Genomic DNA, 11,836 nt, shown 5'->3' on the forward strand with positions numbered 1-11,836 from the left:
TGCCAAATGTAAAGACCTAAAATTAACTCATCTGTGTTTTGCAGATGATCTGTTACTCTTTTATAATGGAGATTTTAGGTCGGTTTACACTTTATTACAAGGCTTCCAGTTATTTTCACATACATCAGGTTTGGAAGTGAACACTCAGAAATCTGAAATGTTTCAGGTGGGGATGACAGATGATGAGGTGCAGAGGATAGTTGATGTTAGTGGGTTTAGAATGGGGAGCATACCCTTCAATTACCTGGGAGTGCCAATGACAACAGGGAAACTGAAAGCTCGTGATTGCCAAGGTTAATTAGATAAAATGGGGCACAGAATTCGAGTGTGGAGCACGCGCAATCTTTCGTTTGCTGCTAGGTGTCAAATAATAAACACAGTGTTGATGAGCATACATGTGTATTGGGGGAAAATTTTCCTAATTCCTAAGGGTGTTCTGAAGGAAATAAATGGCATATGTAGGAATTTTTTGTGGTATGGGAAAGCTAATGATAGTAAACCTGGTGCGGTTGCTTGGGATCAACTTTGTCATATCAAGAAGGAAGGGGGTTTGGGATTCAGGAACATTTGGCTGTGGAACCTAGCAGCTATTAATAAACTTGCTTGGGACATAGCCCAGAAAAAAGATAACACGTGGGTCAAATGGGTCAATGTTGTCTACATAAGAGTGGCTGATTGGGGCTCTTATAGTGCTCCTAACACAGCAAGCTGGGCTTGGAAGTTTGTGTGCAAAGCTAAAAATGAGATAATACTGAAGTTGGGAAGTCTTGTGGGATGCTAGATTTAGTATTAAAGGCCACTATAAGAAGCTTCAAGGAGAAGGGGAGAACACTCAATGTCATAGATACGTCTGGAATAGGTACTCTATGCCTAATCACATAATGATTATGTGGATGGCAGTTCAAGATAGACTGAAAACTAGACGAAGATTAAAAATGATGAATGTTTGTGAGAGTGATTTGTGTTTGATCTGTCAACAACAGATGAAAGATTGTGGACACCTTTTTTTTTGGTGTCATTTTAGTACACAATGCATGGCTAAGGTCATGGCATGGTTGGGCATCAGATGGAGTAGGAAAGAATTGATGCAGACCTGCAGATGGATCAAGAACATACATCTGGGGACTATGTTCAAGAAAAGAGTAGTTATGGCAGCTGTTGCAGCTACTATATACATGATCTGGAAAAATAGAAACTCTGCAATATGGGAACACCAGATTATGATGACTGATAGAACAGTGAATGATATTAAATACATAGTTAAAAATAGAATTGTACAGATACTTGGTACAAAAGTGAAAGATAGTGATAGAGTATGGTTGGAGAGATTGTAGTCTGGTGTGCATGGTGATATTGGGATTGTCCGGTTTAGTTGTGGAACGTTGACATTGTTCCCCTAAGTTGTATGGTTTATTTTTGGTCAGTATATCTTACTACTTGCTTACCAAAAAAAAAAAAAAATTATTTTCGATTTTTATGGAAATATTTTAGAGATGATATTTTTGGTAAAAGGATTTTATTTTGGTATTAATAATTAAAATATTTTTAATTAAATGAGATCTTCAAATTAATGCTTAAAGTGGTTGCTAAGGAGCAATAACTTAATTCTCTCCCACGTTTAACAGTGATCATGGAGATCATGGGATGATTGAGGAACGTGTTCCTCCGGGTAAGGAACATCATGGGATAATGGTTCTACCACTAATACATATTTTAATCCCACGTTCTAAGTTATTACCACTATGAATACTAATGTCTAATTAAGTTCCAATGAGTGTCTGACTAAGTGATTTAGTGAGTTTAACTAAGTAAAGTGTCAGTGCCTTCACTCTCTCATAAAAGCCATTTGTTCTTTGTCTTCTTACTCTAATTCCTCTAAGTTTATTTGATCAATTGTATTTTAATTTTTAGGGTAAGGGGACTTTGAGTGAAGTTCTGTAAGAGAGAATAATCTTTGAGTAAAGCGAGTTAAATTGAGATAACTTCAAGTGAAGTTGAGAGGAACAATTGTTAAGGGAACAATTGTTCATGAACTTGAGTTTAGGAACTCAAGGTGTGGCCCGTGAATAGAATTAGGTTGTAACAAAGTTGTTTGGCCTAATTAGTGAAAGAGTTGAGTTTAAAATCCCTAGTGGTCGAGGTTGTTTCTTCTTGTTGGGCCCAAAAAGTTTTTCCACGTAAAAATCCCTTATGTTCCTTTAGCTTGTTTCTTTGTTCAAGTTTAAAATTCCGCAAAAAGTGACGTTTATTTCTACATATACAATTCACCCCCGCTCTTCTAATGTTTCTAGTGAAATAACAAGTATGTATCAGATGGTTTATATGTGAGGTGTTATTATTTGCTATGACTTTGTTTATCTTGTTCTAAGAGTATACATATAAATGATAAAGTTGTGGTTTTTATTTTAAAAGATGGTTATATTATATTGGGCAAATCTCTTAAGTTATTGTTGTGGCTAGTATATATGAGTGTTTTAATTATTTTATGATGGTTGACTTTGTTTGTATTGGGATCATAGTAATGTTGTACTTTTATTAATAAATGCCTAAGCTGTCAACGTTATAGTGTTCGAGGGAGAATAATACCGTCTTTAGTACCGTTTCACCAAGAGTTATGAACCGGGAGTATTATAACTAACATTAGAATTAACCTTGTACCCAAACTCAGACAACGAGAGTGTAGTAATTAGAGTATTTGATTATATTATGTTGGTTTATAAATATCTTTTAAGGAACGTTTATTATTTTTGGTTGGGAGAAATGAATTTTTGTTAGTATTATTATTACTATTACTTTGAGAACAATAAATATTATTGAAATGAGATTTTTGGATTGCATCCTAGTTTCCATTGATTTTTGGTGTAAAGCCTTAAGGGCAACCTTATTATTTTTATTTGAGGGTTAATTGATCAATAAATTATTTTTATTTGTAGAATTGTTTTATTGAGATTGAGATATCCGATGGGATAGATGTGGTCCCCGAAGAAGAATATGCCAACCACCTATGTTGTGATTTAGGGGTATTGCCTGTGTTAATTGTTGTCCTCCGAGAGGTTGGAAAGTACTGAGCTGAGTATTATCTTGCATTGTGAGTTTAGCCATTCTTAGATACAGGCAGTAGGGAACGTAAGTCCACATGCTGCCTAAATATTTTCATTTGACAAACCTGAGAAAGTGGTTGCGATCCACTGACGTTCTGCTCTTTCTCAAAACATGCTATATCATTTATGTTCTATTATTTTAGAGCCTTATTGCTAGGCCACTATGGGTTTTGATGATGAAAAACTAAGTAATAACTAACAAGGTTTATAAGTTTTATGTGTGCAAGGTTCATTGATTAATAATGGTGCTTTATAAATAAAGATAATAAGTGAAGTTCATGAGTTGGAACTCCAAGAGAAAAACAAAGTTCCTAAGCGATGATTCATGATTACAATTCTTCTTCAACGGTTCCTCAAGGAACTGTCTGTTGTTCCTTACTAGATGCATTAGTGTTTAACAGTTCCTCAAGGAACTGTCTGTTGTTCCTTGCTAAATGCATTTGCGTTTCACAGTTCCTCAAGGAACTGTCTGCTGTTCTAGTGTTCCTTGATACATGCATTAATTCGTGATTTAGAGTTCCTTCAAGGAACTATCTGTTGTTCCTGAGATGGGACGTATGGATCTTCAGAGTTGAAGATTTAAAGGGATGACATGAATTCTAAGTTCAAGAGTATGTACTTAGGATTTATGTAAGTAATTTATGTTGCTTAATAGAAAAGGAACTACATGGATTTCATTAATGCAACAGTGGTTTTAAAAGTATTTAACTGAGAGTTTTTAGGAAATATTGTGGATAAATAAAATAGTTTTTATTTTAAATAAAAATCATTCTTTGTTATTGAACAAATATAAATGGATTTCCTAAATAATTTCCTTATTTCTCTTAATGTTTAAACCACATATTGTTAGTGAGTTGTCCATAACTTTGCTTGTTTATCAAGAAGTGTGAACGTGGGAAAATAATTCTACGTGGGTTTTTACTTCACCCTTATTGGAGGAATAAGTGGAACTGCATGAGAAGACTTCACTATATAAAGAGAAGTCTTCCTCATTGCAATCCACCAACTGAAAACATATTTCTATTGCTAAATCTTAAGTGTTTTCTAAAAAGGTCTGTTGCATTATTAAGTGGGTTCCTAAGTTCCTTAATATCTAAGTTCAATTTATATACTAGTGTGTTTCTTAAATTGAATTGTAATTTGGGGTTCCATGGTTGAGTCTTGTAAGACTTAGAGTTAAGTTAGAGAGTAGGCTTCGGAGTAGAAGCAAGAGAGAGAAGAGTTCCAGTAATCAAAGGGGATTACTGTGGGTAACTTGATTTCGAGAGGAACTCAAGTTAGAGAGAGTAGAGTTACAGTAGTCGAAGGGGACTATTGTGAACAACTTGAGTTCGAGAGGAACGCGAGTTATAGAGAGTGATTGTAATAGAGTTATTGCAATAATATAGTTTTTGAGGTTTCTCTTCTTGATTAGTGTCAAGAAGTTTCCTCAATTTAATATTTGTCTGCCTCTCGTATCACTGTTCGTTTATAGTTTTATAATTTCGCAAGAAACTTTGTCAAAAATTACAAAGTACGATTCACCCCCCCCCCCCCCGCGTACGTGTTCCATTGAAGTATCACTTATGTTATGGATCTTGTATTCTTATATTAAGTTTATTATTGTTGATTTACTTTATTTAAGCATGTTAAAATGTTTGTTATTGTTTGGCTTTAATTTGGTTCAGTTTGATATCTTATGTGATTGAGACTTATTTATTAATGCTTGATAAATCCTATGTGGATCCTAGTTGAGTTGGAAGAGTTGTTAGTTACTCCTCACTTATTTTGGATGTTTGTTGATATTTTTTGCAGGTTAATAGGTTGTCATCTGGTTTTATGTCATGAGTTATGAGAGATATCGATGAGCTTAGTTAAGAGAATTACTTATTTCTTTTCTTTGCTATATTTATGGGGTTTTGAGATCATGTTACCCCATTATAGTTACTTTGGGATTAATGTTCTTTGGGATTCACTTTGATGTTGGTTTAGATTTTTTTTGAACTTTTGAGTGACACTGCCTGTCTTGACGATATTTCCGTTATCGTCTATTACTTAATAAATCCTTTTATTTTGTTTATTCATTGCCTGTAATTGGACGGACTATTACAGTTGGTATCAGAGCAAAACAATCCTAAACTCTGAAAAGTGTTGCTAATGATTCTTTAGAATTATAAGTTAGTCATAGGAGATAAAATTTGTTTAGAAGTAAGTTTAGTAGTTTCATTATAATGAGAGTGTGATGGACAGAGTAAGTAAAGGGGAGCCTATATTGAACTGTAAACTCCCATTGCTTGGTCCTTGGGAAAGGGAATGCCTCTGTGCTCTAAGTTTGTATGCTCACGTATGGGCGTCTCATCCACCATAAACCTGGATACCAGGAAAAAAAGGTTCATCAATCATTTGTGGGGACCATAGAGGTAAAACAACACATTGAATTGGCATGGTAAGGTTTAAATCTTATCACAATTAATTAATAGGTTGTAAAAAAAATAATATTTTTTTTACCTTAGTGCTTGACATAAAGTTGTCCAATAAGATGTGTAATTAGAGAATATTTAAAGGGTGATATTATCTATGAAAGTTTGTCTTGAGTGGATAAACATCATTTACAAAAATTCGTCTTGAATACATGAACAAAATCTATGTACTCTATTGTTATGGCTGAATTTTTTGACAAGATGACATTGACGCGATGACGCGATGACTCGATGACGTGATACCATCTGGCGCGATGACAAAGTAGATGCAACCCAAAGACACAGCGAAGGATGCAAGATTAAGAGCAGCGCATTGAATGGTAACGGTCCAGCCAAATAAGGCAAGAGCATTATAAGCCATAAATTCAGCCGTTAAAAGGGACAACATTAAGACGCTGGAGCGTGAGCATAGAAGATCTCCCATGATTTAAGCGTGAAGTTAATGTAATAATTAGTGAATTTATTTTTGTATTCGTTGGGGAAAAAGCCAAGGAAAAAAGAAGGCATATAAAAGGGAGAGAGAGGTCATTGACATGTTTTTTACGCAATATTGTGAGAAGGACATTAGAGTGAACTAAGCATTCTTGTAAACGACGGTCAGTCACGAAGAAAGATAGTGAACTATATTAGTTTGGTGGATCTCCAACCACCCGCGGTTTTTTCCCATTTCATTGGGGTTTTCCGCGTCACCACTTTTGTGTGTTCATCCCCTTTGATCCCCTTTGCATTCTTTTGTCGCATCGTCTTTAACATCATCTGGTTGACACGTCCCACAAACTTTAATTTCATCATAAGTGATAAATTTTAGCATAAACAATTTGGCGCCCACCGTGGGGCATAACCAGACCATCTACTATTCAAAATCCTTCAAATGGGAGAAACACCTAACCTCGAGGAAATGCGAAGGCAGTATGAACAAATGAGAGCAGAAATGCTCGAAATAAAAGCTAACGAGCGTCTAACTACCGACTTTACGACATCGCAGGAGAGGATCCAGAAATTGCAAGAGGAGTTAGCATCGTCCAAGGCTTCGAAAGTCCGGCGTCGAGAAAATCTGAATGACATCCCTTTGATGGGGAATCTTTCTGAGTCAGATAATGAAGAGCCCGAAGACGACGAAGAGCCCGAGGATGAAGAGCCCTTGAACAATGAAGAGAACGACCAAGGCGAAGGAGAAGCGAATCTTATGACAAAGTGCATGGCTCAAATCGAAAAGCAAAACAAGCGCTTGATGAAGCTCATGTCCCAGCTCCCTGGAGCCCCAACACCAGGCATCGTGGAGCATCCCGACGGCTATGCAGAATCACCTTCGTCGATAGGATCTCAAGGGCCGTGCTCCCCAAGAAGCTCAACCTGCCTACCCTAGCTGCTAGTTACGATGGTTCAACCGATCCAGGCGAGCACGTCGCGCAATACAAGCAACGGATGTGGCAAGCGTCAATCCCTTGTCATTTGGTAGAGGCCTGCATGTGCAAGTCTTTTGGAGCCACGCTCACCGGTCCCGCTCTCAAGCCAGGAACCATTGGCAATTTCTCCACCCTAGTCAATAAGTTCTATGAGAAGTTCGAAGGCAGTCGCAGCCTGGAAAAGCAGACGAGCGACCTATATGGCGTCGTGCAAGGACCCAAAGAATCCGTTCGCAATTATTAAATCGCTTTAACAAAGAAATGATTAGCAATAAAGATCTTGATACGAAGATTGTTATTGAGTGTTTCAGGAAAGGATTAATCTCGCGATCGATGGTATACAACCGTTTGACGAAGTACCCGTGCCAGACGTTTGAGGAAGTTAAGTCGCGAGCGTTAGCACAGATGAGGTTGGAGGAAGACGATGCCATCCTCAACACCATATCCAACCCGACGCGCACCAGATACTCCTGCTGATCGGAAGGCTTTCATCCCTAAGAAGAACAACTGGCGAAGCCACCCTTATAGCCGTTCAAACAAGGTAAATAATGTTACTGACGTTGTCGAAAGTGCAGGTAACAACGCGAGGACGGAGCCGCCAACCTTCCCTGCTCTAGACTCCTAGGGATTTTTCGTCGATGTCGGAGGTGTCGTGAATGCTTTATCCATAATTGGAGCGCCAGTTCGTTGGCCAAAAAAGAGCGACCGACCGGAAGCGCAAAAAGATCATACAAAGTGGTGTTAGTTCCATCATGACCATGGCCATAAGCCGGAGGAGTGCATTGCGTTGCTACGAGAGGTCGCGTTCATGCTCAATAAGGGGCATCTTAAGGACCTCTTGAGCAACAAAGGTAAAGCGTCCTTCGGTAGAAATACCGCGCAGTCTGACCCTCCTGCGTCGCCCACACAAGTAAAGGTAATCAACGTCATTTCTGGTGGATCTGATGTATGTGGACTAACGTATTCCGCAGGCAAAAGGCTAAGAAGAGAGGGTACCCCCTCGTTCGCCGTTTATAAATCTTGCAGGTCAGCTGAGGAACGCAAGCTCGAAGCAATGGCGATAACCTTTGACGACGACGACGTCTGCGACGAGGAGCATCACGATGGATTAGTCATATCCCTGATTGTCAGCAACTGCTTGTTAAAGCGAGTGTTAGTCGATGGGGGCAGCTCAGCCAACATCATATTCAAAAGCGCCCTCGAAGGTATGGGTCTGTGCGATAAAGATATTACTAAAAAATCTACTGTTTTGGTAGGTTTCAGTGGAGAGGCTCAACATACTATCGGAGAGATCACACTGCCAACGCTAGCCAAAGGCGTCAACCTGCCAACCAGATTCAATGTTGTGGACTGCCCGTCAGCATACAATATCATTCTCGGCACCCCATGGATACATAAGATGAAGGTCGTCCCTTCAACCTATCATCAATCGCTGAAGATTCCTACCAAATGGGGCGTCCAAGAAATAAAGGGCGAGCAGAAGTCTGCAAGGGCATGCTATAGTTCGTCGCTCAAACCCCCAAAAGCGACTATCTAGCAATTAAAGGATGGGTCAGCGCCCGACGCGCCCAGCGAGCAGGACGTGGATGAAGTGATGCTCGATCCATCCATCCCCGATCGTGTTGTCCGAATCAGAGCAACATTGTCGCAAGAAATACGAGGTCAGTTAGTCGATTTTTTGAAAACTAACCAAGATTGTTTTGCTTGGTCCCATGAAGATATGACAGGAATCAGTCCTGACGTCATTACGCATAAGCTCAACGTCGACCCCACTCATAAGCCTGTAAAGCAGAATAGACGCAAGTTCTCTCCTGAAAGATCCGCGAGGTAAAGTATCCAGATTGGCTCGCCAACGTCGTGGTGGTTAGCAAAAAGAACCAGGAAGTGGAGAGTCTGCATCGACTTCACAGATTTAAACAAAGCATGTCCCAAGGATTCGTTCCCCCTCCCTCATATAGATACAATGGTCGACGCGACGGCAGGTCACGAGTTTTTAACGTTCATGGACGCGTATTCCGGGTACAACCAAATATTGATGCATCCGGACGACCAAGAAAAGACCGCGTTTGTTACTGATGAAGGTATATATTGTTACAAAGTTATGCCTTTTGGTTTGAAAAATGCAGGTGCCACATATCAGCGACTGGTTAATCAAATGTTTAAAGATCAACTGGGTGACACTATGGAATTGAACATAGACGATATGCTCGTCAAATCCAAGCGAGCAGACGATCACATTCAGCATCTGTCGGAGGCTTTCGACGTATTACGAAGGTATGGCATGAAATCAAATCCTACTAAGTGCACCTTCAGAGTGTCCGCAAGACTCTGGAGGGTACGTCATGATGCAACGAGGAATTGAAGCCAGCCAAGATCAAATAAAAGCCATCATCAACATTCAGTCCCCACGAACCGTCAAGGAAGTGCAAAAGTTGACTGGTCGCGTAGCTGCGTTAAATCGTTTCATATCCCGGTCATCTGAGAAATGTCACCTATTTTATGACGTCCTGAGAAAGACAAGGGCTTCGATTGACGCAACAACACGAAAGCGCTGCAAAAACTTAAAAGCTACTTAGCGTCGCCGCCATTATTGTCAAAACCAAATATCGGGGAAACATTGCAGCTCTATCTGCGGTAAGTAACTGTCCGTCAGCGTGTCCTGACGCGGGAAGCGGAGAGCCAGCAGCTACCAATCATATGTCAGTAAGTCTCGCTAGACGCGGAGACCAGGTATTCTTCATTAGAAAAGCTCATTTTAGCCATAGTCGTAGCTGTTAAAAACTTAGGCACTTTTCGAAACACATATGTTGTCGTTATGACTAATTATCCTATCAAGTCTGTCTTGCGACACCCGGAATTGACAGGTCGCATGAGCAAGTGGGCAATAGCACTCAGCGCGTACGATATCCAGTTTCATCCAAGAACCGCTGTCAAGTCACAAGCTTTGGCAGATTTTGTGGCAGACTTTAGCCCAAAGCTAGAAAATCGCAGACGACGAAGTCGCAAGGATTAATCAAGTGAACGACGACTCCTGGATATTGTTTGTTGATGGATCTTCTAATTTTCGTGGTGCGGGTCTAGGCATTGTGCTAAAGTCACATAAGGGAGCAAGATAGTACGAGCCATAAGCTGTGAATTTAGAGCGACGAATAACGAAGCCGAGTACGAGGCGCTCATAGCTGGAATGACATTAGCAGAGGACATGGGAGCAAAAGCATTGAAAGTCTTCAGCGATTCACTGTTGATAGTCAGCCAAGTCAAAGGCGAATTCGTAGGAAAAGACTCTAAGATGGCCATGTATTTAGAAATAGCTCAGAGTAAAAGTAAAGTGTTTAATTCATTTGACATTTTGCAGATACCTAGGGACCAAAAAACGCAAGCAGATGCATTGGCCAATCTCGGATCTTCTTTAAGGGACGTTTCGTTTACGTCCATCCCTATTGTTCATTTGACAAGCCCTGCTATCGCTAGGAGCATCGGGGACGCTGTCACAACGACGATCGATCAGCTTCGAGACAATCATGGGGTCGTCAGTAATGTCAATAATCTCGCACCTGAAAGCGACCCTGATGCCGAGGAAGTAAGTGTCAGTTGGACAAAACCATTTTATGATTTCCTTGCTAACGATGTACTCCCAACAGATAAGGCGGAAGCACGCAGAATTCGATTCAAGGCGTCGCGATACGTACTCATTCAAGGAGTACTGTTCAAAAAATCTGCCGCGGGCCCCTACCTACGCTGTTTGGAGAAGGAGCAGTGCGTGGGGGCAAGTCCTGAAGGACATGCATGACGGCACTTGTGGAAATCATTCAGGAGGACGCAGCTTGTCCAACAGAGTATTGCGCATGGGCTATTATTGGCCAACAATGAGGAAGGATGCAATAAGGTATGTCGCCAAATGCGATAGTTGTCAACGACATGCAGGTATGACGCACAAACCCTGTGAACTTTTGCATCCTACTCTAACACCTTGGCCTTTCATGAAGTGGGGCATGGACATAGTTGGTAAATTACCTCCAACACCAGGTCAGAAGGTCATTATGTTGGCACTAACTGACTACTTTTCTAAGTGGATTGAAGCAGGTTCTTTTCAACAGGTACGCAATAAGGAAGTGATTTCCTTTATATACACTAACATCATTTGCAGATTTGGCGTCCCGTCCGAGATAGTATGCGACAACGGGTCGCAGTTCATCAGCAACGAGATAAGACGCTTTTGCGATGAATGGGGCATAGCGTTGCTAACGTCAACACCAAGGTACCCGCAAGCCATTGGACAGGCTTAGTCTAGTAACAAGACGATCATTGACTCTTTGAAGAAGCGACTCGCAGCCAAGAAAGGTAAATTAATGGGGTGAGGCGTTGCCTTCCATCTTATGGGCTAACCGCATGACATCGCGCACCGCGACTGGACAAACTCCGTTCTCATTAGTCTATGGTTGTGAAGTTGTCCTGCCTTCGGAGGTGAGCGTCCCAACTGCGAGATGCAGCCTAGCGACGGAACGACAGATGAGCGATGAATTGATAAGCGACCTAGATACCATTGTGGAGTTGCGCGACGCAGCGTTGGTACGCATGGCGGCCCAGCAACAAATAGTAGCGAGGAGCTTTAACAAAAACGTCCAAGCCAAATCCTTCGTCGAAGGAGATTGGGTCCTAAGGAAAGTATTCCAGAACACACAAGAGGCTAACGCTGGTAAGCTAGGTCATAAGTGGGAAGGACCATATCAAATTAGTAAAGTGGTAGGCCATGGAGCCTACCAATTGGTCCGACGTGACGGAAGCTCCGTGCCATGTAGCTGGAATGCCATACACCTCAAACGATACTACTTTTAAAGCTAAGTGATAAGCTTTGTTTTCCCAGTTTTTT

This window comes from Beta vulgaris, chromosome 4 (assembly GCF_026745355.1).
Source record: "Beta vulgaris subsp. vulgaris cultivar EL10 chromosome 4, EL10.2, whole genome shotgun sequence".
NCBI classification, from domain to species: Eukaryota; Viridiplantae; Streptophyta; class Magnoliopsida; order Caryophyllales; family Amaranthaceae; genus Beta; species Beta vulgaris.